General features: G+C 42.2%; 1 long non-coding RNA gene across 1 annotated transcript; it reads left to right on the forward strand.

Annotated features, from left to right (window-relative positions):
• The first annotated feature begins 2,983 nt into the window (after positions 1 to 2,983).
• LOC122466857 lies at positions 2,984 to 25,301 on the forward strand. The gene is made up of 3 exons (XR_006292751.1): positions 2,984 to 3,229; positions 22,733 to 22,880; positions 24,032 to 25,301. It is a non-coding gene; the product is annotated as an uncharacterized LOC122466857 (long non-coding RNA).
• Positions 25,302 to 26,183: the final 882 nt, after the last annotated feature.

Raw genomic sequence — 26,183 nt, forward strand, 5'->3', positions numbered from 1 at the left:
CTCCAGGAAATGGGTCTTTACCTTCTCTCTTGCTATTGAGAAGAGAGAGGAGTCCTAGTCCACTCTCCTTATGGAACTCAGGGTCAACAGAATGGGCCTTATTAAATTCCAGACTGGTTCCCCTCTGTAACCACAACCTTTTTCCAATAGAGATGGATGAGGCAAATGGGGATCATGAAAGGAAGGATTGTCAAGCGGTTAGGGCACGAGCTGGTGACATGGGTTCCAGTCCCTACTCTACCACCTTGGGCAAGTCACTGGGGCACCAAGGCCCAGATCCAATCATTACAATTTAGGAGCCTAAGTGGCTTTGAGGATCTGAGCCTTAATTTCTCTGTGTCTCAGTTCCCCATCTGTAACCCGGGATAATTCCTACCTCACAAGGGTGTTCTGAGCGTGAAACAGGGAAAAAGTTTGTGTGGTGATTATGTATTATGGCAATGAGGGCCATGTCAGTGAGTACTTAAGAGAGATAAGTAGTGTTGGCCAAGTAGCCTTCCCTCACAGTTCTTATGGGGTCTACACACCCCATTGCAGAGGAATGGATGCACACGCCCAAATTCCCAGTTGGTTCTCTTCTCTCCAACAGGCCAAATCGAAACCCTAGAACCAAACAGGCCTGAGCGTGGCATCGTTTTGAAACACGGGTTCAAAAAATTGTGCAACTTGGACCTATCCTCTGATGTCCCAGTGAAACAAAACTCTTGCTTTGCTTGATTTTACCCTTGCTTCCAGGGCTGGATGTTAGAGGGCCATGAAGCTCTGGCTGCTCCAGAAAAAAAAAAACAATCGGAAAAAATCATCCTGTCTGTTATTTTCTATTATACATAAACTCAAAGATGAACGTGATGTGGCAGAGACATGGAAATGGCTCTGCCTCTGCCATGCCAAAACATTGGACAAGGAAACTAAAAGCTGTCTAACTAAAAATGCCAACTCTGTGCATAATATGAATTATATTTAATAATATATTTTAAATTATGGTTTGAAGAGGAGGGGGCAGAACGGAGTTCATGGATTTGCCTCCCTCCCCCCTTTTAAGTATGTCGAAGAGGGTGGTTTTTTTCATGTGAATCATTATTATTATTAGAAATAATTCAGTGCCTTAGCCCATAAAAGAAATCCTCTTCTGATCAGGGCTTGCGCCTTGAATGAGTAAATAAATAGCATCCGTTTGATGTCACAAACGTGGCAGCCGCATGTTTATTTCTTCACTTTGAAATAAAAAATAAAATAAGAGCAGCTACTCTCCCCCCGCACCCCCCACCCCCGCTTCCTGAGGTTTGTGTTGCTGTGAAATAAACAGATGCTGCTGGCGGGGAGAGGGGGAGAGGAATGTGAACACTCTGAATGTTTAAAATAATCCCAGTTGCTGTGATTAGCAAGCATAACAAAAGAGGGGTGATAAGGAAATAGAAGGCATCAGAAATGACTGGGTTTGTTTTTGTTTTGTGTTTTCTACTGTAAAATGTCTGACATTGCCAAAAAAAAATGAAAAAATAGAACCTGCCCTTGAAAACAGACATCTGTTTTCAGTGCCTTTGAGACTTCGAGCATGAAATGGAGGAACCATATAAGAAAAGAACCTAGCAAAGAGTTTTACCCCCTACCCTCAAAACATGGAAAGCTACAACAAAGTCAAAGCAAAATAACAAACATGAGCACTAGCAGCCATTTTATGGACCATGGTTCTTTTTTTCTTTTTTAAATGAAAATTTTCTGTGAATTAACACATGAACCTCAAGTTTCAAACATGAGCCCTGGAGTAGCGTATTAAAATCCCCCATCTGGACTCCCAGATCAGCACTCGGGAACAGAAATGCTTGTTTCCTGCATCTAAATACTCATGTGAGCATCCACATGTAGAATTTGTATTATTTATTTCATTGTTATTTGACAAGAACCGACAACATCCACAGCCCTATACAAGAAACAAAGTCCAGACAATCGAGTCTACAACTCAAGAGGACTATAATCCAGAGTTAAACTTTACTGACTGCAAAGTAATTATACTGATTCACATCCAATGAAGGGCATCTGACCCAAAGAGACCAAGTTCGACAAATGTATCCACTTATCCCCCTGGTACTAAGTGATCTCAACTCCTGGGGAGCCAATGGGAGTTCAGGACGCTTAGCACTTGGCAGGATTGGGCCCTGAGAGCGCATGAAAGCACCTGATGATTTGGACAGATGGAGAGATGAATTGAACCTGATTCTCAAGTTATCCTCAGGTCAGGATGGGCAATGGTAGTGCAAGTTTCCTCTCCAAAGTGCCTCATCTCTGGAAGGGCTATGTCTGAGAAGGAGAGAGAAGTAGCCTGGGGAGGCGGGGGGGGGGGGGCGGGGGGGAGGGGGGAGAGTGCTGGTCTGGGACTCAGGAGACCTGGAATCTATTCCTGGCTGTACTTGTGGCTGCTTGTGCAAATCGCTTTACCTTGCTGTGCCTCAGTTTCCCCATCTGTAAAATGGATGACATGCTGACCTCCTTTGTAAAGCACTTTGAGATCTACTGATGAAAAGTACTGTATATCAGTTTGGTGTTATTAATCTCTATACACATTCAGTCCTTGGCCTCTCAGCTGAGGCTGGCAACAAGCATGCTGCGTCAATTCTTAAGAGAGATTTTTGTGAGGTGGACATCTGACCACGAACAGTGAGGACTTTGTGTCATGCTGATGTGCAGCAGATTTGGAATGAAGAGATAGGGAGTAAAAAGGTGCCATATCCCACGGCCAGTCCCCATTTCTCTTTATGTGGTTAATTACATATGCCCAGGTCACACATTCAACCACCAGTTCGAGTCCGTGGGCCTTCAGGGCGCTCAGCAGCTTGCAAGATCGTGCAAGTCATTCATCCCCTCTCCCCCTCTCTGGCCCAATGGCTCTTTAAGTATTTATCCACAATGGAAGAGTCATCGGGCCAGAAAGTGAGAGGATAAATGTAGTCCAGTGGTCAGGGCACCCGCCTGGGAGGTGGGAAAACCCAGGATCCAGTCCCCTTGCTCCAATCACTCTCTCGTAATTTATCCACAGTGGAACAGCTCCCACAAGAGAGGCTGAAGAAACCCCACATCAGAACATCCCATCGCACCTCTTCCTCCTCTGGCTGTTTCCTGGGGAGAGAGGCAGGCACCTATCTCATTCCAGCAAGAAACACTTTAGGAGCCTAAGCTATCTGACTCTCAGCGACGGGTTCTGATTCGTGGATCGCTAAACTGACATAGGCATGTAAGTCCGGGACGCAGCTATCTATTGGGGGGGGGGGGGGGGGGCCTTAGCACACACCCCTCTGGTGGCCTCTCCCATTAGCTAGCTTGGGCAGCTCCCCGCCCAGCATGCTGGCCTTTGTGGATCACATTCTAAGGCACCATATCTCTCCATTCATTGTATGGGGAGCCTAGGAGCCTAACGCAGGCTTTGCAGATGGCAGGGTTGTTTCTGTGCCTTTCTAGGCACCCCAAAGTTAGGCACCATGACACTCAGTGTTGCAGTTCCTAAGTCCCTCTGTGGATCTGGGCCTTATTGTTCATGGCTCATTTAATCCTTAGTCTCTTATTATTTATTTGTATTGCAGTAGTGCCCAGCGGCTCCAATTAGGCTTGTGATCTAAAGAGACAAGAAAGACAAAATGTAACAGAGGAAATGACTTGCCCAGCCTTGCATAGCTGAGAACAGAACACGGATTTCCTGACTGTAAAGCCAATTCCCCTATCCATTAAACCACGCTGCCTCCTGTGTGGAATTGACAAGCTTATCAATCAGGGTCATTTGTGCTGGTGATATATATATATATATATATATATATATATATATATATATATATATATATATATATATATATATATATATATATATATATATATATATTAATGTGGCCACGTGGCCACAGGGAACTACCAAATTTCTTTCACCAAACAGCCCTCAAATGGTGACAACTTTCAGCAGTTAGCAACCAGGATCTAAGCTGGTGATATCGAAGCAAAAGGCTCAGAAATGGTTCTCTGTGTGTTAGAAAAGTGCTACCTAGTCCTGCTGAAGTTGTCAGCATTTCCATGTAAGCCCTTATTTTTAGCAGTTTGTAACTCAGCTATAACATCAGAGATCTCATTGGGGAACCACCTCTCCCCACACACTCACACACACCCTGCTGCCCATGGTTACCTACATAATAGACACAAGCGTCTGAGACTTAAAGATAAATGCAAATCGTGTGTTCAGATCATGAAAAATAACTTGGGTCTGGGGAGAGGAGGAGGAGGTGGTGGTGGAAGGCCTTAATTGATTCCTCCTCATTTTGAAGTGGAAGGCACTTAAATCTCATAGCTGTCTTCTGGGAGAGTTTGAATGAAACAGAAGGAGTGGGGTGCTGAGGAATGTGGAGGGTGGGGGGTCTGCTGCTTTACCTAACTGTTCATATTTTTCATCATACACGATAAATAATATAAAAATATATTACCAGATATATAGTCACCAGTATGTATGACTCATGTTTCATGAGTATGATTCTCTTTGAATACCCATAGATTTTGGGCCAGATCCTCAGCTGGTGTAAATTGACTTCAGTAGCAATATACTGATTTACACCATGTGAGGATCTGGTCCAGTTTGTGTCTCCATGGATCAATGGCCAGGACTAAGCTGTGAGTTTGTATCATACTACATACCCTTCCCTACTGTTAGAACTCATTTTACACTTTTTTATAGTAAACACAGCATTGGAAACGTATCAAGAAGCAAAAAGCTATCTAATTTTTGTCCTTAAAAGCTTTGATATATTTTAAAAGGCTTTCATGTGTTTAAAATTTGCTAAGAAGCTAAGGTTTTGGCACATGAATAATTGTTTTAAAGTGGAACAGTCTCTTTAATAAGAAACCTACCTCAAGCAAGTACTTTAGGGTTAGAAGACTGGGCTACAAAGGAATTTGGTATGCCTTATTCACCTTTTCAGACTCAAACACTGGAGCCAGGATTGAAAACCAGGTATTTCAGGTGTCTGCATTTAAAAGACTTTGTTTATGTTAAGGCTTAGGTCACCTTAACAGGTATGTTTTAATGAAAACATTACCTCTCAATGACCTTTGGGGTTTGAAGGTGAAAATGCAGTCACTGGAAAAAGGAATCCTAATTGTCATGGATGAAATCTTCAGCATTAAAGACATTGTTTCTCATCCTTGCAATGTCTTGCTGCGGTACCCAAATACACTCACACTACAGAGCAGAGGACAAAGTGGACTCTGATGGCTGTAAGTGAACTGAAAAAACACAGGGTTTCAACATGTTAAAAATTAAAGCCCTTCCAAATCTTTTCAGCGGGCATTCAAGACAGGCCTACAAAAGCAATTCTAAATCCTTTACTATACAAACCAAACACTTTGCCAACATGGCTCAAATGGGAGAAGGATCTGTGCTGGTATCAGTGTCCTATAGGACATTAATTGGTTAATGGCAATTTATTCCCAGCTACTCAAAGAATAATATCTAGTCATTATAGCAAACTAAAGTAAAGTGAACTAGCAAGAGCACACTTTATGTAGCATAGTCATTATAAATTGTCTGGGCATCTGGGACAAAGGTTCTTTATGACAGATATTAAATCTATTCAGTCGTTTATTCGTAACATATTTGTGGCTTCAAAAAGAAAGGACAAAAGAAAAAGTTTTCCTAAGGTTGTTGCATTAACAAAACTGACAGATCTTGTACGTTTTCAATAAGTCGTTTGAAGCAAGCTACATTTTGCAAACCGTGTTAAGTTCACTTGTCACTGGAATGTCATCAACAAGACATTCATTGCCGTTCCAACTGGATCTTTTATGTATAATTGCCATATGCAGTGCTGAAATCTAAAACTTGGGGGGGGGGGGACAGAGGGGAGGGAAGAGAGGGCGGATGGGACCTGTCAAATTCCTAAGTTCAGGTCAAGACAAAATGAAAAAAGCTTACGTTTCAACATCACCATTTTACTCTAGTTTAGAAACATGAAATACATCATATTCATGCTCAATTCTTGCAGAGGATAAACATAAAAAATAGCATTGTGGGTCCTTCTCATGTTACTTACTTAACTAATGGGATTCACCACCACAGGGCTTTTGACACACAATGGAAAACTTGTGTGGCTGGTGGGTGTCCAGGCTGGAAAGGAGGTGGGCATTGAGGGAAAAAAATCTTCTGAACTATCCTGGAGTGTATCAATACCAATTTTAAACATCTAAATGCTGCCTTGAGCCTCCAAATACAGGGTTTGGGCACCCAGTTGTGGCTTCCACATCTGAAAGATTCTCAATATCATTATTTTGATAAGTAGTAACTTGGGTAGGAAATGTTATAGGGCTGGACAACATGATTTGAAAGTTCTGTAACCATCTTTTATGATGCAAGGGGAAAGAGTTATTTGCTTTTGGCTGAAGAACAACAAAAGCATGCTCTTAAAAAGCATGCTAATAATATGTAATATTACATATATTTGGCTGGTAAAGTGCATCATAAATGGCTTTCATGTAGCATTCAGAACAAAAGTTATGAGGAAGAAAGCCCAAGTGCTTGGCAAAATATGCAATTAGCTACCTCCATAAAGCAGGATTAGAGATCAAATTGCTATCCTTTCAAGATTAAAGAGATGTCAAAAAAAAATAATTACCTGCAATAGAAAAGGTTATTGAGTTTATGGTGGAACTCATCACATGACACATGCACTACACAGCCCAGCAGTTACAAGAAAAGAGAGAAGAAAACAGCAATGGATTTGAGTATGTACTAAATTAGGCCCTGAACCTGCAATTGACTGCATCTGCATAGGCAGACCCCTGGGCCCACATGCACCCTTACTAATGACAAAGGGGTTCTGCCCACAGTAAGTGCTTGTCCAGACAGAGTTCGTGCATGGCAAACTGGAGTGTAAATCTACAGCACTCCAGCATGCCGCGCACTAACTAGCCGTGCAAACCCTGCTACTATGCACTAAAAGTTGTGTGGTGAGCTCTGACATACTGGTGTTTCAACCAGCCCTAGGTCAGAGCGCACTACGGAAGTTTTAGTGCATGATGTGAACAGCCAGTTAGTGCTTGGCAGGCTAGTGAGAGGTGGATTCACACCCCGGCTTGCCATCCACTAACTCTCCATATAGACAGGTGTCAAGGGTATGTCGACACCACTAATCAAGGTGAGATTTAGGCTAGCGAGATAACAATAGCCCTGAAGATACAGCAGAATGGATCCTCGTTCAGGTCTACAACCCAAGTACGGACTCACGGTCACAGAGCTTACCTAGACAGCTAGCCCATGCGGCCATATTTTCACTCCTATTGTTTCCCACGCTAGGTGGATTAAAGCTAGTGCAGGTATGCCTACTTGTGCTACAATTACACTTTAATTTGCAGTGCAGATGTACCCTCAGTCACGAATGCACTAGATTCGTAACTGAAGGCCTAATCCAATTCCTACTAAAGTCGACTTCCAAGCTCCTATTGACTTCAGTGGGAGTCAGGATGGGCTCTAAGCACAAAGACCTACTCCATTGACTGCCATGGGATCAGAACGAGGACCTAAACTCTTGGGGGGCAGATCCTGAGGTAGCATAAATTGTCCTAGTTCCACTGAAACCAATGCAGCTCTGACTATTTACACCACTTGGACAGCCTGATTTAAAAACCAAGTATTCATGCTGAGTTAGCATCCAAATGAATGTGAGCCTTCCACTGGTCCCACTGAAGTCAGTGGATGGAGAAGGCATGGATGCGTTTTCCACTGGTGTCAACGGGAGTAGCATTCAGCCCTTAATCAGATCATGGGAAAAACAGATACATGAACTCATCTGAGAAAAGGAGGACTTGTGGCACCTTAGAGACTAACCAATTTATTTGAGCATAAGCTTTCGTGAGCTACAGCTCACTTCATCGGTTGCATTCATCCACTGAATGCATCCGATGAAGTGAGCTGTAGCTCACGAAAGCTTATGCTCAAATAAATTTGTTAGTCTCTAAGGTGCCACGAGTACTCCTTTTCTCTTTGCGAATACAGACTAACACGGCTGCTGCTCTGAAACATGAACTCATCTGTATTTAAAAGAAAATAAATAATGGGTCCATATCATTGCCTAGGAAAAGTTACCGATCCATTTTTACTTTCCTTTTATATCTAATGATTGCTACAGTGCATAGGAAAAGTTTAGTAGATACCATAAAATAACATTCACATCTCCTACTTGTTTTATCAACTACATATAAAAGCTGAGAAACATAGAAAAATGATACAGAGACTTGTATTCCAAAAACCTCTGCCAAATGAGGATCCTGCCTAGATCAAGCAAAGGCTGATGTCTGACAAATTTCATTTAAAAGGAGATTTACAAACTTGATGTAACTTTGACAAGTTGTACTTCGTAACTTGGCAAAGGGTAAGTTTTTAAAAAAGATACAGACACATAGATATAAATATTATATGTTGTATTGTGGGTGTAAAATTTTATTGCACTGGAAACTTCTTAAAAGGGATAATTTGTCTCATCTTGTCTCTTGCAAATGCCTATTTAAAAATAGAGAATTTATTGGCACCTATTGTTAGCTGGTTTGTTACCTTATGCCTGGCCAAAATATTTTAACACTTCACTATAGTCACTAATCTGTTTACTAAGTGCAGTGTGAAAATAACTACACAACTTACCAAAATCAAAAACGTAGTTTATGGCAGCTTCATCATGCAGTTTGAAGAAAACTAAGCACATAGGAAGCCGAATTCTGCAATGACTTACAGCCTCACCTTACAGCTGAACCTGATCGTTATATGTTTTTTCTGAATAAATATAGTTAATTATCTTAAATATCTCTGCCACAAGGCTTACCTGCCCTGTAGCACTCCCTTCTGGCCAAGCCTGGCACTCCAGGTGCTCCCTGCCCTGGTTTCCTTCTTCCTAGGATTTTCCTTCTCTTCCAGGCGGGTCACATGGCTCAGCCCTCCAGCTGTGTCACCCTGAGTTCAATCCCCTCACAGGGTAACAAAAGTCCAAACAAAATTCCCACTTAGGCTCTTCTTCAGTCCACACTTCAGAGTTAACTTTTAACCTCTGGATCTTGTAAGCCCTGACTCCCAGGCTCCTTCCCTGAAGTCCTCTGGCACATCACAGCCCCTCTGGGCTACCTTTATTTTCTATGACCTTGACATAGAGCACTGACTCCCAGGCTCCTTCCCTGGAAGCCCCTCACAGTCTCCTGCAGACCCTCATTCAGGGCCTTCCACAGAAAACTGAGTTTTCTCAGCTCTTTTTAAAGAAATCGCCCAGCTGCTCAAGACCAGTTGGGGAGGGTGGATCTAGCACAGGTGTGGCACAGGTGTGGTTAAGCCCAGCTACCCTTAAAGGGCCAACCAACCTGTGCCCATCTCACTTTCATTTGCTTGGTTGATGTTTCTCTAACCTTCTCTTTTGTTGCTTGATTATAGGACTAATCCAAAACCCAGTGAGTTCAATCAGTCTTTCCATTGAATTTACTAGGCATTTGGTAGGAAGGAACTTGAGCCCTGATCCAGAAAAGCACAGAAGTGCCTGCTTAATTGTAAATTAATCATGTGAATAGTTCTATGTGATTCAGTGCTTCACGTCACTTAATGAACTGAGGGAAGGTTTTCAGATAATACAGTGATGAGAGCAGTATAAGAACCTGTATAGAATAGAATGGAATAGAATTTGTCAGACTGAGGCCAGTGACCGGCCTGATCTAGCTGAGGTTTTTTCCATCAAAGGTCAGAACTCTTGCGTTCTCACTTAGGCACTCCGATTTGAAAAATGTTGGCCTTAAACTCTGGGGTTCAGTTTACCCATGCGTGAAACGGGGGATAAAAACACTTTGCTAACTTCACAGGGTCTTGTAAGGTTTAATTAATGTGCAAAATGCAATCTAAGACCTTCAGAAAAAGGGTAAACCTTTCACAAATGAAGTGACTTAGGAGCTAATGGATATGTCTATACTGCAAAGAAAAATCTACAACGCCAAGTCTCAGAGCCCAGGTCAACTGACTTGAGCTCATGGGGCTGCGGCTTCAGGGTTAAAAATAGCAGTGTAGACATTCCTGCTCCGGCTGAAGCCCAGGCTCGGAAACCCAGTGATGGGGGAATCATAGAATCATAGAATCATAGAATATCAGGGTTGGAAGGGACCCCAGAAGGTCATCTAGTCCAACCCCCTGCTCGAAGCAGGACCAAGTCCCAGTTAAATCATCCCAGCCAGGGCTTTGTCAAGCCTGACATTAAAAACCTCTAAGGAAGGAGATTCTACCACCTCCCTAGGTAACGCATTCCAGTGTTTCACCACCCTCTTAGTGAAAAAGTTTTTCCTAATATCCAATCTAAACCTCCCCCATTGCAACTTGAGACCATTACTCCTCGTTCTGTCATCTGCTACCATTGAGAACAGTCTAGAGCCATCCTCTTTGGAACCCCCCTTCAGGTAGTTGAAAGCAGCTATCAAATCCCCCCTCATTCTTCTCTTCTGCAGACTAAACAATCCCAGCTCCCTCAGCCTCTCCTCATAAGTCATGTGCTCTAGACCCCTAATCATTTTTGTTGCCCTTCGCTGGACTCTCTCCAATTTATCCACATCCTTCTTGTAGTGTGGGGCCCAAAACTGGACACAGTACTCCAGATGAGGCCTCACCAGTGTCGAATAGAGGGGAACGATCACGTCCCTCGATCTGCTCGCTATGCCCCTACTTATACGTCCCAAAATGCCATTGGCCTTCTTGGCAACAAGGGCACATTGCTGACTCATATCCAGCTTCTCGTCCACTGTCACCCCTAGGTCCTTTTCCGCAGAACTGCTGCCTAGCCATTCGGTCCCTAGTCTGTAGCGGTGCATTGGGAGGGTCTTGGAGCCCCATCTCCAGCCTGAGCAGAAACATCTACACTGTTATTTTTAGCCCCGCAGCCTGACCCCATGAGCCCAAGTCAATTGACAGGGCTCTCAAACTCAGCCCAGTGGGTTTTTCTTTGCAGTATAGACATACCCAGAATTCCAACAATGGGATTTGGGCTTTTAAGGTACTTAGGAATTTTTGCAAATGTTACCCAAAGTATCCATAAAAACCCAAATCATTCTTATCCTATACACATTATATTGACTTACTCAGCAGGCTGCTTATTATTTTCACTATTTCACTTAAATATATTATTATTTTTGTTAGACCTCTTTTGAAATTCAGAATTTCCATCCCACAGGAAATTCCAAGACTCCAAAATTTAGTTTCATCCTGAATCAGGACAGAAAGTAGAAATCTTGGAATTTTTTGCAAAAAGAAAGATTCTGGAAAAAAACTGTTTCAAACTTATTGAAATGTTTCATTTTGTGGCAAAATTTTTGACCAGGTCTAATTATTGCTATCCTATATCCGTCTAGAACATCGCTTATTAAAGATCCAACCCCAAACCTAATGAAGTCAGTGTAAGGGCTCCCACTGACTTCCTTTGAGAGGAAGGATACTGTAGTTTGGGAACTGGAGCAGGACTCAGGAGTTGAATATTTTTGCTCTAGTACAGACTTCTTCTGTGATCTTGGGCAAATCACTTAACATCTCCTTGCCACAGTTCCCCATCTGTAAAATAATTGGGGCAATAATACTGCCATTTCTCATCTTGGCTGTTCACACAATAAGATCTTTGTAGTAGGACTGTCTATAAACATGTGTATAAACAGTACCTCGCAGAATAGGGCCCGGATCCCAGTTTGTCCTTCTAGGAGCAACCATAACACAAATATTAAATTCACAGCCATCACTTGGCCAAAGGATGAATCCAATCCTAATGAAACAAAAGAATTAGAAATACACTCGTTACTTACACATCTCGTACAATGCAACCATCATGCTACCACCAAAGTCAACTAACTATTCACAACAATGACGCCGCAAAACTAACCGAAAACTTTATCTAGCCCCAATAATCATACTCTCCACCACTCTTCAGGGGAAAGAATGGGCAATATAAAAGGGGGGGGGGAGTGGAGTCATTAACCTATTCTAATAATAAATCCTTATCGCCTGCTCTATGCATTCCAGCTTTTCTAAAATCTCCACACTCTATATTTAAATATCTGCATCCTATGCACTTTGCCAATTAACTACTGATATTAACAGCTCAACACTCTCTCTTAATACACGACACCACTGAGTTTCATGAGAGAGAAGCTTGACCAGGAGAGGTCATTGCTAAGGAAGCACACTTTTCTCCTTTATAACTCAGGAAGCAGTAAGCTAGTCAAGTAGCAGAGCAATTGACCTAGGCAGTATATCAAGGCTAAATAGACACAGAGTAAATTATAGAAATGTTGGCTAGACAAGCTACTAACTGTCCCTTTAGCAGCCCATAATGTCGGTAATTCTATTAGCATTATTGCCTATTATGCAATACGATGCCCATATAAAATCCCGCTTTTTTAGTTATTATAAAATGTGTAGCCCTGCCGTTTATTTCTATTTAAAGGATGCCATTTGTTTTATGCTTAAGAAGAACTGAGCACTGGTTTCAAAGGAGATCAGGGACCCAGTCCTTTCTGCCACGCCTCACTGACTTCAATAGTAGATTTGGATGCAGGACTGGATCCCAAATATGTTATTTTGTGGTTCAATCCCGGTCAACGTGATCAGCTCAGTTCAGACATAATGTTACACTTGGGGAAAGAGTTGTTAGTATCTATCCTGGCTGTAACCACAGGGTGGGGCTTTTTCTCCCTCTGTGTCTGTGCAGTGCCTAGAACATCATGGCCTCTCAGTACTACTGTCATACAAATAATAGATAATAATGAGGCTAATTTGGGAGGGGGCTGAAGCTAGAGCCCAGATTCTTCCTGATTGATTCAGCACTGTGAGTGATCAAGTCAGCACTGGCACATGGAGAATTTCCCTTAATATATCTACTCTCTGCTCACACCGTGGCATTCTTTTTCCTGGTACGTCGGATATAGCAGGCAAGCTCCGAGCAAGCCCTGAATATAGGATGTGGAGTGTCATAAACATACAGCTAAGGGTAGCATAAAATCCCTCCTTTACCTATAAAGGGTTCAGAAGCTCAGATAACCTGGTTGGCACCTGACCAAAAGGACCAATAAGGGGAGAAGATACTTTCAAATCTGTGGGGGAAGGTTTTTGTTTTGGGCTTTTGTTCTCTCTGGAGACAGAGAGACCAAGCAAGTAATCCAACTCCTACTGAATGGTACATCTAAAATCAGAAATAGTAAGTAATAGCAAGGAAATGCGTTAGAGTATCTTTTGTTTTAGCTTGTGAATTTTCCCTATGCTAAGAGGAAGGTTTATTCCTGTTTTTTTTTTGTAACTTTAAAGTTTTGCCTAGAGGGGAATCCTCTGTGTTTTAAATCTTATTACCCTGTAAAATTATCTTCCATCCGGATTTTACAGAGGTGTTTCTTTTACTTTTTTTTTCTTCATAATAAAAGTTTTGTTTTTAAGAATCTGATTGGAGTTTTTAGTGTCCTAAAAACCCAAGGGTCTAGTCTGTGCTCACCGTGTTTACTCTCAAGCCTCCCCAGGAAAGGGGGTGAAGGGGCTTGGGGGGATATTTTGGGGAAACAGGAACTCCAAGTGGTCCTTTTCCTAAATCTTTGTCTAACTCACTTGGTGGTGTCAGCAATACCATTCCAAGGACAAGGAAGAATTTGTGCCTTGGGTAAGTTTTTAACCTAAGCTGGAAGAAATAAGCTTAGGGGGTCTTTCATGCGGGTCCCCACATCTGTACCCTAGAGTTCAGAGTGGGGAGGGAACCCTGACATGGAGTAAGTGGTATTTCACAGGGCATTTGGCCAGTGTGGCGTAACTGTGTGCCAGATTTAGTCTTCAGGAGGAAGAGTGCTAATTAAGGAACCAAATCAGGCCTACCTCTTCTTAACTTACGAGTGGTATAACTGCTGCTAATGGCACAAACACAACCTCTATTGTTTAGACCCTGACTAGGCAAAATATTTACACACCCATCTGACTTTAACTGACATGCTTAACTTTATGTATGAGCAGACGTCAATAGGAATTTAGCAAGTGCTTACAGTAAATAATAACAGTACCCTTAGACAGCGGTGGTCCAATGCACCCAATGTCCATGACCTCAATGTACAGCTTTATTCCAAGCATCTAAGAGCTCCACAGGGTTATGACTGATCTGGTGCAACCAGATTATTCATGGGCAACCGCGCGGCTGCCACCAGTCCATGAGCAGCTAGTGTCTTCGCCTAGCCTTAACTCTGATCTTCAGAGCCCGACGTGCAAAGACTTTGTCTCTGAGGCAGGTTACATGACTGAAAAAGGGCAGCGGTAGTGGCCAGTGATGACTCCAGTCCTCCCGATGCCAGCTCTCAATGATACATCCCTATTACTGATAAATTCAACCCACCTTATAACCTGTGGTCGCTGCTGGCAATGCATATGTAATGCCTCCAGCCTTCTGATGTCTTGTCTAAGCAATGTCCATGTCTCAGATCCACATAAGAGAGCATGCAGGTTTGACAAATGCATACATTGTATCAATATTGAGAAGACAAAAGTTCTCTATCAACCTGCTTCAGGCCTAGCACATGACCTACCACAAAACACCATCAAGGGTCAGATTTTGGAGACAGTTGGGCACTTTTGCTACCTTGGTAGCCAACTTTCTCAAAATGCAAAAATCAACAGTGATATCCAGCACAGGATCCAGTGCGCAAGTGCTTCCTTTGGGAAATTGCTTGGACACGTTTTCCCAGACCATGACCGCAGCAGGACACCAAGTGAGCTGTAGCTCACGAAAGCTTATGCTCAGATAAATTGGTTAGTCTCTAAGGTGCCACTAGTACTCCTTTTCTTTTTGCGAATACAGACTAACACGGCTGCTACTCTGAAACCTATAAGACAATTGTTGTTCCAATACTCCTCTGTGGATGCAAAACCTGGGTGACCTATCGACAGCACCTCAAGAGTCTGGAGAGGTACCACTAACGATGCCTCTGGAAGATCCTTTGCATCAAGTGGCAAGATCACCGCACTAATGCCATCATCCTCGCTGAAGCCAATATCACTAACACTGAAGCAATGACCATCCTGTACCAACTTCATTGGGTTGGACATTGTGTGCAGATGCCAGACTCTTGCCTCCCAAAACAAGTCCTCTACTCTCAGCTCACCCATGGTCAGAGGAAACGCCACAAAGAGACACTGAAAGCGTATCTTAAGAAAACCGATGTGGACATCACAAGCTGGGAAGAGCAAGCCACCAACCAACCCCAGTGGCACCATTTCCTCTTTCAGGCTGTGGCCCACTTTGAGGAGAAGCGCCTTGCCCTCGAAGCTGAAAAGAGAGAGAGGAGAAAGGAAAAAGAAATAACTTTCTCCCAGCAGGCCGCTGGCCTGCCACAAAATGTCTGTACCTGTGGGCAGATTTGCGGTTCCAGGATCGGACTCCTGAGTCATCTCAGGACCCATATGTAAATCTATGGTAGAGATCAGCCTCGAATCGAGGGATCGCCAATCAATCACATTTGTACATAGATTCATATGCTTAAAGTAAAGCACATGTTAAAATATTTTTCAGAATCAGGGGCTTAATTTCTTAAAGCATCACCATGAGAATTTTGCAGGGAGGTTGGTGTAATGACAGAAAAACAGTGACGCCAATCAAATTCTGAAATTTAGCAAAAACAATTGGGTGACCTTTAATGTTCAAAACAATTTTCTATAATTGTGTTGATGTTTCCGGCTTCAGAGTTAATATTTTGTAGAGCTATTTGCTGTTGCTTGAGCATTTGGCAAGTAATAGCCAAGAGCAGTGGATAACCTTAAGCACGTAGCTGCAGAGTTGCAGTGGCAAAAGGGAAATCGGATGGCAGAATTATCCATCTTCTGCCAGTTTTTGAAACACTGACTCTTCACTGGGCCAAATATTTTTAGATATTTTGTGACCTGAGCACGGAGCACGGATATGGGAACTGAATCCTAATCCCAGACCTGACATTACGCTTTCTGTGGCTTTGGGAAATTTACTTAACCTCTCTGCCTCTCTTTGCTCATTTGGAAAACAGAGATAATAATACTTAACTCATAATAATACTGTCTTGAACAGGTGCTCTAAGGATTAGCTATATAATGCCTATAAATCTCTTTGAAGATGAAAAAATTGTCATAAAAGTGCTAAGTAGTATTATTAATTAAATGATCGTGGAGTTTGGTGTAAGGGAGTAATTGCTCATAACTTCTAAAAATATACCCTGGAGAATGCATTGCCTATTCCGTGTGTGAATCATGTAACCCTAGGTGAATTGGTCAGCAATGGAAATTCTATATGTATATATTCAAATGTCCCAAAGTCTGTGAACACAAAACATATGGACGTGTTCATCTTGAGGTGGCTCATACATAAATATGTGTCTGAGAGTACCTAATTTATTCACACTCATTGGGTGTTATGTGCAAAAGTACATAAGTACTGGTGCACATATAATTCTGGCAATTTGGGCCACAGCTGTTAAATTAATATGGGAAAATTCCAGTGGACTTCACTTATTATTGAATGGAAAGAAAGAAAGAAAGAAAGAAAGAAAGAAAGAAAGAAAGAAAGAAAGAAAGAAAGAAAGAACTTCCATAAACAAAATTATATTTTTGCATTCTGCATATAGCTATACAGGAGAACATGTCGCTATATAAATATTTTGCACTACAAACTGGGTTGTTTTTAATAAGGACGGTCGACAGATAGTGTCTTTTTCCATATTTAGGGATTTCAGCTGGTCAAGCTCAGAAATCTATTTAGTTCTTCTATACCATCCCCGTAGTATTCCAACACTGTAGTAGCTGAGCACCTCATGGACAGAAATGGCCTTAGTTCCTTAGCTGTTGTAAACAGGCGTAAGTCTCTGGCTCTCGATGCAACTAAGCCAATTTGCACGAGAGGAGGCCCAAAGTATTTGTCTATAGAACACCCCCAGGGTGGAGGGGAGTATAATCCCCATTTTACAGATCAGGAGTGAATCCTCAAAGCATTAAGTGCTCAAAGTCACACGGGAAGTCTGTTTCAGAAGCAGGAACAGAACCCGAGTCTCCTGAGTTCCAGATGAGAAGTGCACAAAAATTAAAATGAAAATAATAATAACAACTGATCCCCAAAACTGTTTGGTTTCTCTTCAAGTGGAGGGTAAAACCTTGGGCTCTGCTTTATTTTTATGCAAGTTAGGTCACCCGCCCCCTAGGAAGGGTCCCAGTACGGAGCCTAATCCAAAGCGCCTGATGTGAATGGAAGCCTTTGGATCAATGAGCTTTGGACCTGACCCCTGGTGGTGTTGAGTGCCCTCCTCTGCCCTTGACTTCCACGTGATCTGGGAAAGCTGAGCACCTTGCAGGGGAGGTTGCGCTCCTCACAGGATGCAGCCCAAGGATATTTGTAATTATATGTTTCGCACAGTGGGTTTTGAAACTTTGCCTGTGTTAATTAAATGCCCTGAAAGATCCTCCCTGATCTTTATGCTACAGCACCCCAGCCATACCAACCTCCCCAACTATGATTTATTAGTAAACACACTATTCATTAAAATTTGCTTTATTATTTAGTAATGTTAACCTGAACTATGGAGTGTTTGCACTCCTTCACACGGGGAAACTGCACAAATGTTAATTAAGTTTCCTCACAACGAACACCTGTGAAGGAGGTAAAGTTTCTTATAAACCTCATTTGAATAAAAAATTTAATCAAAAAATATTTGTTGGGTTCTCCCCTCCTTTTCTTTTCCTTGAAGGCACAGAGTGATGAAACAACCGCGATCAATATTATGAAATTAGAATGCAATTATTGCTTTAAGTAAAACAAAGCTCAGCCTCACACAAAAGGTGTGGAAACTCAAATTGCTAAATGATCCCATCTCAGTCACGCTCTCCAGTGTTTTTTTGGCAAAGCCATGCTGTGAATTATTATGGGAAAATTAGAAGACATGTCCCGTCCCATGCGGTTGCCATGTAAATATATGATTCGTAATTAGGTAATAACACTGGAAGAAGCTTAAGTTACACCACACATGAGTAATTACAGTCCCGGTAAGCATGCCATTTTGAATTGTAAAAATAGGAAAATGATGCCTTTTGTTTAAGATATGACTATTTGCAAGAGTTCTGCCAGACCTGTCTTGTTTAATCATGTTAGCTCAACAGATACCGTCTTTTAACTAGGCCCTTTCAGAGACTGAAATTCAATGCATTCTCACCAGTAAACCAGTAGCACTATTACCCAGTTAGTGTTAATATTCTTGAATGAACTCTGTGCTGTCTCATTAGTTATAAGGAACATGTTTCAAATACACACAAGGCTGCTTATTTATTGAATATTAATATTAGCCCAATTATTGTTATGTGCGTTAAAGTCCTAGAGGATCCAACTCAAATGAGGGCCTGTCTTGCTAGGTGCTGTAGACATACATAGTAAACAACAGTCTTCATCATCAGCGTCATCATTTTACAGAACTGAGACACTGAGATTAAATGATTAAGTGAGTTGTCTAAGGTCACACAGAGAATCTGTGGTGGAGATTGGAATTAAACCTAGCTATTCTGAGTCCCAGTCCAGTACCTTAAACCCGTGACCATCCTTTGTCTCAGAACAGCTCAGGTTTGTCACTGATTCATTTAGAAAACTTCCAAGGCCATTAGTGGGCAAAAGCTATCCATCAATGACATCACAGCATCTCATTGTCAAGGACAGGTCATGGGTACCCAGACCTAGTGGTCAGAGCCAGAGTCCACAGTCAGGAGTCAAGAGTCAGATGAGTCAAGATAGCAGGAGATTAGAAGCAGGAGACAAACCAGAGATCAGAACCATAAGTCAGAGATAAAGAGCCATGCCAGGTCAGGTCAGGACACCAGGAAGTCAAGCTTGGGATGGGGAGCGAGAACAGGAGGCATAATTTCTCAGCTTAAGTAGGGCCAGTGGGCCAATCAGCTGCTCTGGGACTCCACCACTGGGACGTTGGGACAGAGCCTCAAACTGGTGCTGGACTTCATTGCTTCTTGGTCAGCAGTTATCAGCACGCTGCCAAGTGGAAGGTTGAAGCATGGCTGCTCTTGTGGACCTGGGTTCAAGGCCCATGGGTCATGAAACTTGTGGTCTAGATAATACTTAGTCCTGCCATGAGTGCGGGGACTGGACTAGATGATCTCTCGAGGTCCCTTCCAATTCTATGATTTGTTCTCTTGCGGCTGTTTAGTCTGATCTGTGCAGAGCTAGATCACAAATAGATATGACATAGGAATGTATAGACTCCTGCTGAAGATTTGGCATGAAGCGTTGGGCCCCTTTTCAGTCATTTTGTGTCCATCTTTCTCAAAGTGTTTACAAACTTTGTTGATAGTTCCTCTCCATTCAGATCTGTCCTTTGCTGTGTCTTTGAAATGATCAATATTTACGCCCCATGAGATAAGATTCTACGTAACAGTGTCTGTGCAGCATTTATGTTTACCACTGTACCTGCACTTTCCAAGTTTCAGCTCACCATAGAGGGCTTCTTTTTGTGAGTTTGTCATCACTCATTCTGATAACGTGACCTGTCCATGTATGCTGAGCTTTGACAATCATTTCTTCAACGCTAGTTGTTTTTGCTATTTCTGGGATGTTAATATTTGACACTGTATTGTCAGCAGACTCCCCGAATAGACAGAAGGCAGTTCTTGTGAAATTTTTCAAGTTGCTTGATGCGTCTGTGGTAAACTGTTCAAGTTTCACACGATAGAAAAGGGACGCTAGCACTGTTGCATTGTATATCATCCGTTTTGTTGACAGTTTGATGGAATGCTGGTTGAGTAGCCTATGGCAAAATCTTCTGAAAGCCCGGCTTGCCTTTTTATTCTGTTTGATATTTCTTGATCCAGGAACCAGTGCATGAGATGGTACTACCAAGCAGAGGTGAAAGTGAGCCGATACGGGCTGGTACAGCATACCGGTAAGAAGCAGCTGCCCCAGGGCCGGCAATTTAAAAGGGGCCGGGCTTCTGACCACTGCTACCGCGGCAGCGACCGGAGCCCTGGGCCCTTTTAAATCCCCTCAGCCATGTCCCTTCTTCCCAAGGCCCTGCCCCTTCTGCCCGAGGCCTTGCCCCTTCTGGGGGCCGGAGCTGGCCCCTGTACCGGTAAGAATTTATTATTACTTTCACCCCTGCTGCCGAGGTATGTAAAGTGATTAATGTTCTTTAGTTTTGTATCATCTGTGGTGATGTTTGGCTCAATGGTAGTTGTTGATGGTGCTGGTTGGAAGAGGACTTCAGTTTTTCCCAGGCAGATGGTAATTCCAACCTGATTAGTTGCCTCTGAGAACCAGTCCAGGATAAGTAGTAAGTCACTTTCATTTTGACTAAGCAGAGCAAAATCATCCGCAAAAAGAGCTTCACACAGGAGTTCCCCAAGGACTTTTATCTTTGCAGTAATCCCTCAGAGATAAGAGCTTTTCATCAACTCTGTACCCTATGTAGATGTCCTTTGGAAGGTTGTCAGTTGCATAACTCAAAACAGCTGAAGAAAAGACCAAGAGACCAAAGAAGAGACCATTTACAAAACTTTCACAGCCTTTATTGGGTATCTGCTGTGTGGAATGATGAGAAAATAGGGACCTGGACAGAAAGGGGGGTCACCCATTTGACCCTTGTATTGTGCAGCAGAAAACAACTGTTGGGAAAAGAATGCTAGACAAGAATAGAAAGAATGATGCCCAATATTCACAATAAAATCTGCATAATATTTAATTTTATTTATATATTTATTTGGATATTTTTAATTTGACTATCCTCCCCTCCTGATCTTCAGACAAAATATACAACCCAGTGAGAACCATCTTATACATTGAATCAATAGCCAAAGTGAAAACCAGCCTAGCTTATCCAACCACCCACAGACTCTTCCCTTTTCCACACTCAGCCTTTCCTGCCAGGAAAAACATTGTGGGGAGGGGGGGAAGGTGCTTAAGGTCAACAAATGTGGGATCCAACAGACTAATGGGGAACTAAATCTTAGAGTGGATGACCCTTCGCTGGGCCTAACCTGCCTCCCAATTAAATCTGGGGGCTGTTAGCTGAACCTATTCAGTAGAGCTCTGCAATCATGGTATCCAGCAAGAAGAGACCTGGTTTCTGAGTTACCCAGGGCACAAATTGTTTTAGACCTTGTAAACTAAAACAAATACTTTGGATTGCACCCAAAAATGAGCCAGTGCAGATTATGGAGGTCAGGTAGAGTATGTTTCCTGTAGGAGACACTGATAAATGAGGCAGTTGCGTTCTGCACAAAGTTAAGTTTCTGTGTGGTCCTCAAGAATATCTCCATAGAGCATACATTGAGTTCATCCACTCTGGAGGTCTCAGATTATAAAGCCAGAAGGGACCATTGTGATCATCTTGTCCAACCTCCTACATAACACAGCCCATAGAACTTCCAACCATTAATTCTTCTTTGAACAAGAGCATACGTTTTAGAAAAAACATCCAGTCTTGAATTTAAAATTTCCAGCGATGGAGCATTCACCAGAAGGCTTGGAAAGATGTTCCATTGGTTAATTACCATCTCTGTTAAAAAATAAATGCTTTATTGCCAGTCTGAATTTGTCTAGCTTTCACCTACAGCCATTGGATCATGTTATATCATTATCTGCTCGACTGAAGCTCTCTGTTAACAAACTTCTGTTCCCCAGATAGGTACTTACAGGCTGTGATAAAGTCACCTCTTAACCTTCTCTTTGTTAACCTAAACAGATCAAGCCCCTTGAATCTATCACTTTAGGGCAGGGGTAATCAATTATTTTTTATCAAGGTCCAAATTTCGTGGTCAAAGTAGAGGCAAGGTCCAAACTCCAGTGAAAATAATACAAAAATAATAACAATCATGATAATAATAAGTAAATAAAAAGATGTCACAGTCCATTCAAAAGCATCTGGGGGTCCGGAGTTGGCCTGCGAGCCGCTTATTGACTACCCCCGCTGTATGGTATGTTTTTTAATCCTTTAATCATTCTCATGGCTGACTAAACTGTGTATAAAGATGTTTACATCTGAGAGGAAAACTCAGAACCTACAAGCAGTACTAAGCACTCTTAGCTACCTTCACACACACCTGCCGCCCTATATGAGCTAACCTTTATTTGTCCACTCTTCAAACATCCCCAGTAGGGAATAGCCTAAATTGGTTCCGCTGGCTGAAGGCAATAACCACTGACTGCAGAGGGACAGAAGAAAAAGAAAGTAATAGAAGGGAAGAAGGAAGAAAGATAGGGAGGAAAGTGTTTTGCAAACTCCCTATTATTGCTCTCTTTCTCCCTCTCACTTAGTTTCCAGCTGCTGTTGGGTATTTTTGCTGCTTTATCTTATTTTGTCCTTCATTTTCTTCTCTGTGGCCATTCAGTCTGAGATTAGCTAACTTTATGATCTCTGTCCCAAGCCTGTGTTATGTTCTGACCATTATAGCATGGCCAAGATGTACAGCAGGGTTAAATTGAACCAAATTTCACCAATTTCCATCCAAAATTAAGGGGGGATATGTGGACATCCCAACAGACCTGCTAAAAGAAACATGTCAGGTTTGCATAGTGTTAAGAGAGAGACCCACCCAGAACTAATGAGATGCCGAGCCTCAAGTGAGTTGTAAATTATTCACACATCACAACAGAGTGGAATACACTGTACTGTTGCTCAATGCTGTCTTCTCCATTCACATAGCAAGCGTGCACAAATGATGCAAGTTTCTTCTTTGCAGCCTATTCTTCTTGCTCCCAGAAGACTGAAAACAGGTTTACTGAAGAAGTCACTCAAGCACGGGGTTGAGAGGAAAGTTTCAGAATAAGAACTCGTGTGAGTTCAAGAACCACAAAGCATCCACTTGAATTTCTGGTCCTGATATTGTGGTAAGCAACTAAGATCAAGGTTCCATTGTGCTAGGTGCTGTACATACACATAGTAAAACAGTCCCTGCCCTGCTAACAGAATGGTTAACGTTTATTAAACAAAGAATAGTTGCCAGGAGACTAGAGAGCTCCAAACAACAGTATAGTGATCTCCCAGACAACTCTCCATCACTTCAGAAGCAATTCTAAACACAGCTCTGTGTGGAGACTGCAGCTTGTTGGGAAACGTTTTTTTAAATAAAAAATGCTGATTTGTGAAAACCGAAACTGGTCGCGAATCAGGGTCAGTTCGGCTAAATCTCCTGACCTGAAAAAATGTTGGGGGTGGGGGGGTTCCATATGGTTGAAACATTTTGTTTTCACACTCTTGAAACTAAAAATTCTGGTGTTCCAATTCTAAATGACTTTCGGTTCTGGAAATTTAAGCTAATGAGACTAAAGGTTTTTAAAAGAAAACAGGGTCAAAATCAAAATGAAACATTCCTAAATTTATGAAACAAAACTTTTTGGTTGACCCGAGCTGAATTTTTTTTCCATTTTTTCAGTTGGCAATCTGGTTTTTGGAGATTTTGACTTTTTCTCCCAATTCAAGATGAGAAAAAAAAATTAACTCTTGAAAATAGTCAAGGGACTAGAAAACTGATTCCTACCCAGGTCTGGCTGAGGCTAGTTAATTAAGCCAAAAAGTAAGCTAGAACATTAGGTGGAACCAAAATCACATTTCAAGAGTTGCAGGCTCTTCTAGCCAAAAGAAATACGGCAAGTCAACAATGACTTGAGATTATCCCCTCTGAACACACTGTGAAAGAAGTAACCCATGAGTGAGAGAATTATCATACTGTGTAGCGCTCACATCTGAACCAAGAGCAAATTTCATTCATTCCTGAAACCAAATCCAAATGGAAGGCTTGGTTCTCCAGCATCTTATATTTTGACTAGTCATTTACACCTGTGCAAGTTGTGTATAAACTACTATTCTTCGGAATTGGCAGTGTTTTCGTTATCCGCTTTGCATAGGTGTAAAAGACCATACAACATGGAAGGCAGCTGGGGAATCTGTTTCGGAGATTAAAACAAATTGGCTCTACTCTTTTTCTCTCTTTGTTTTCATGCCCCTCTGCACATCCTGAATCCCACTGGTATGAATGAAGTCTCACAAGCAAATCATAACTGTTCCTTCGATATCCACAGACTGATTTTCAAGCTGGATCACTGCAATGCATTCTACCTGGAACCACTCTTAAAGATCACCTGGAAACCCTAGTTGGAACGTAATGGTGTTCCTCATCTCTGAATTAAAATTCTGTAGCAGAGTCATTAGGACTAGGAACTCCATTGATGCAGCAGAAAGAGGGTCTTCCCTGACTTTCCAACTTTCTCCAGCTTTCCTTGTTTATACAGTACCTACTACAGAGGGTCTCTGGTCCTTAATTGGAGCTGCTAGGCACCACCCCCATATAAATAATAGGTGGAGCTGGTAGCACCACCTACGATTAAAGTTGCCCTATACTTCCCGTTAAAAGAGCCTGTTTTCAGTTGCTTATAATTTTGTCAAACTTTAATTATTTGGCATGAAATTTTGTATGTTGGGTGTCTGCCTATGGCTCTTTTTTGGCGGGCGGGGATGGGGGGGAGAAGGAATTGAGCCATTCCCAGGAATCTGAAGGTGGATTTAAAAATGCCAACTAGAAAAATTGGTCCAACTGGTAGAAGAATTTTGATGACACAGGTTTCCCTTGGAATTCCAGAACAAAAGGCCAAAAAGTCCAGGCAATGTCAGAGCAAATCATTTTGGCTTGTCATTTTGAAACAACTTTTTGTTTTGTTTTGTTTTTTCATTTTGTACACTTAAGGTGCTGGAGCCCTGTGGGGAAAAAATGTATGTGATCATTTAACCAAAGACTGTAACGCATACACCATTTAATGGGGCACAGGCAAACTGAATAAGGGCATTTCCTAACTTTTGAGTGCTTGACTTTGCAACCTTAATAATGTTCTTTTCACGTAGTTTTGTGTATAATAATAAGATTCAGTGGCAATGGCGGTAAGATTTTCAAAAGTGCTCAGCATTGGCCTGACTGAACTCAACGGGAGTTTTAAAATTGTTGTAAATGGGAGCAGAAACAGAGCCGGGCCTATGTTTAAAATCCCTTGCTAGGCACCTTACGGAAAGGCTTTGATCCAACATTGTCTGAAGCCAGTGAGAGTCCTTCCAATTTCTTCAGTGGACGTTGGGGAAAAAATACCTCTCTAACTTCATAAATAATTCAATTAGTGATATTTGTGTTACATAGGAACTTTAGTGACTAGCCAAATCTGGTACTTAACAGAGATGGTGTTTCACTCCAGGTTAAACTAAATTGTAGTGGTAACCGTTCGCTGAAGACGTCCACGCAGTGTGCAGCAGCAGTCAAAAACACAAATGGGATGTTAGGAATCATTAAAAAAGGGATAGAACAATAAGATGGAGAATATCTTATTGCCCTTATATAAATCCATGGCACGCCCACATCTTGAATACTGCGTACAGATGTGGTCCCCTCATCTCAAAAAAGATATACTGGCATTAGAAAAGGTTCAGAAAAGGGCAACTAAAATGATTAGGGGTTTGGAACGAGTCCCATATGAGGAGAGATTGAAGAGGCTAGGACTTTTCAGCTTGGAAACGAGGAGACTAAGGGGGGATATGATAGAGGTCTATAAAATCATGAGTGGTGTGGAGAAAGTGAATAAGGAAAAGTTATTTACTTGTTCCCATAATATAAGAACTGGGAGCCACCAAATGAAATTAATAGGTAGCAGGTTTAAAACAAATAAAAGGAAGTTCTTCTTCAGTCAGTGCACAGTCAACCTGTGGAACTCCTTGCCTGAGGAGGTTGTGAAGGCTAGGACTATAACAGGGTTTAAAAGAGAACTGGATAAATTCATGGAGGTTAAGTCCATTAATGGCTATTAGCCAGGATGGGTAAGGAATGGTATCCCTAGCCTCTGTTTGTCAGAGGGTGGAGATGGATGGCAGGGGAGAGCTCACTAGATCTTTACCTGTTAGGTTCACTCCCTCTGGGGCACCTGGCATTGGCCACTGTCGGTAGACAGGATACTGGGCTGGATGGACCTTTGGTCTGACCCAGTATGGCCATTCTTATATTCTTATGTTCTTAACCTTGGGGTCAGGTTAACGGCATGGGAAGGCCTATTTGAAGTAGTCTGTTCTGCAGGCTTTGCTGTGTAACCCTTTTGCCTGGTGGTGTTCGGGGCAAGAAAGACCAGCTTCAATTTTCTACTGGTTCCTTGTGAAAACTT

This window comes from Chelonia mydas, chromosome 1, assembly GCF_015237465.2.
Source record: "Chelonia mydas isolate rCheMyd1 chromosome 1, rCheMyd1.pri.v2, whole genome shotgun sequence".
Lineage (NCBI taxonomy): Eukaryota > Metazoa > Chordata > Testudines > Cheloniidae > Chelonia > Chelonia mydas.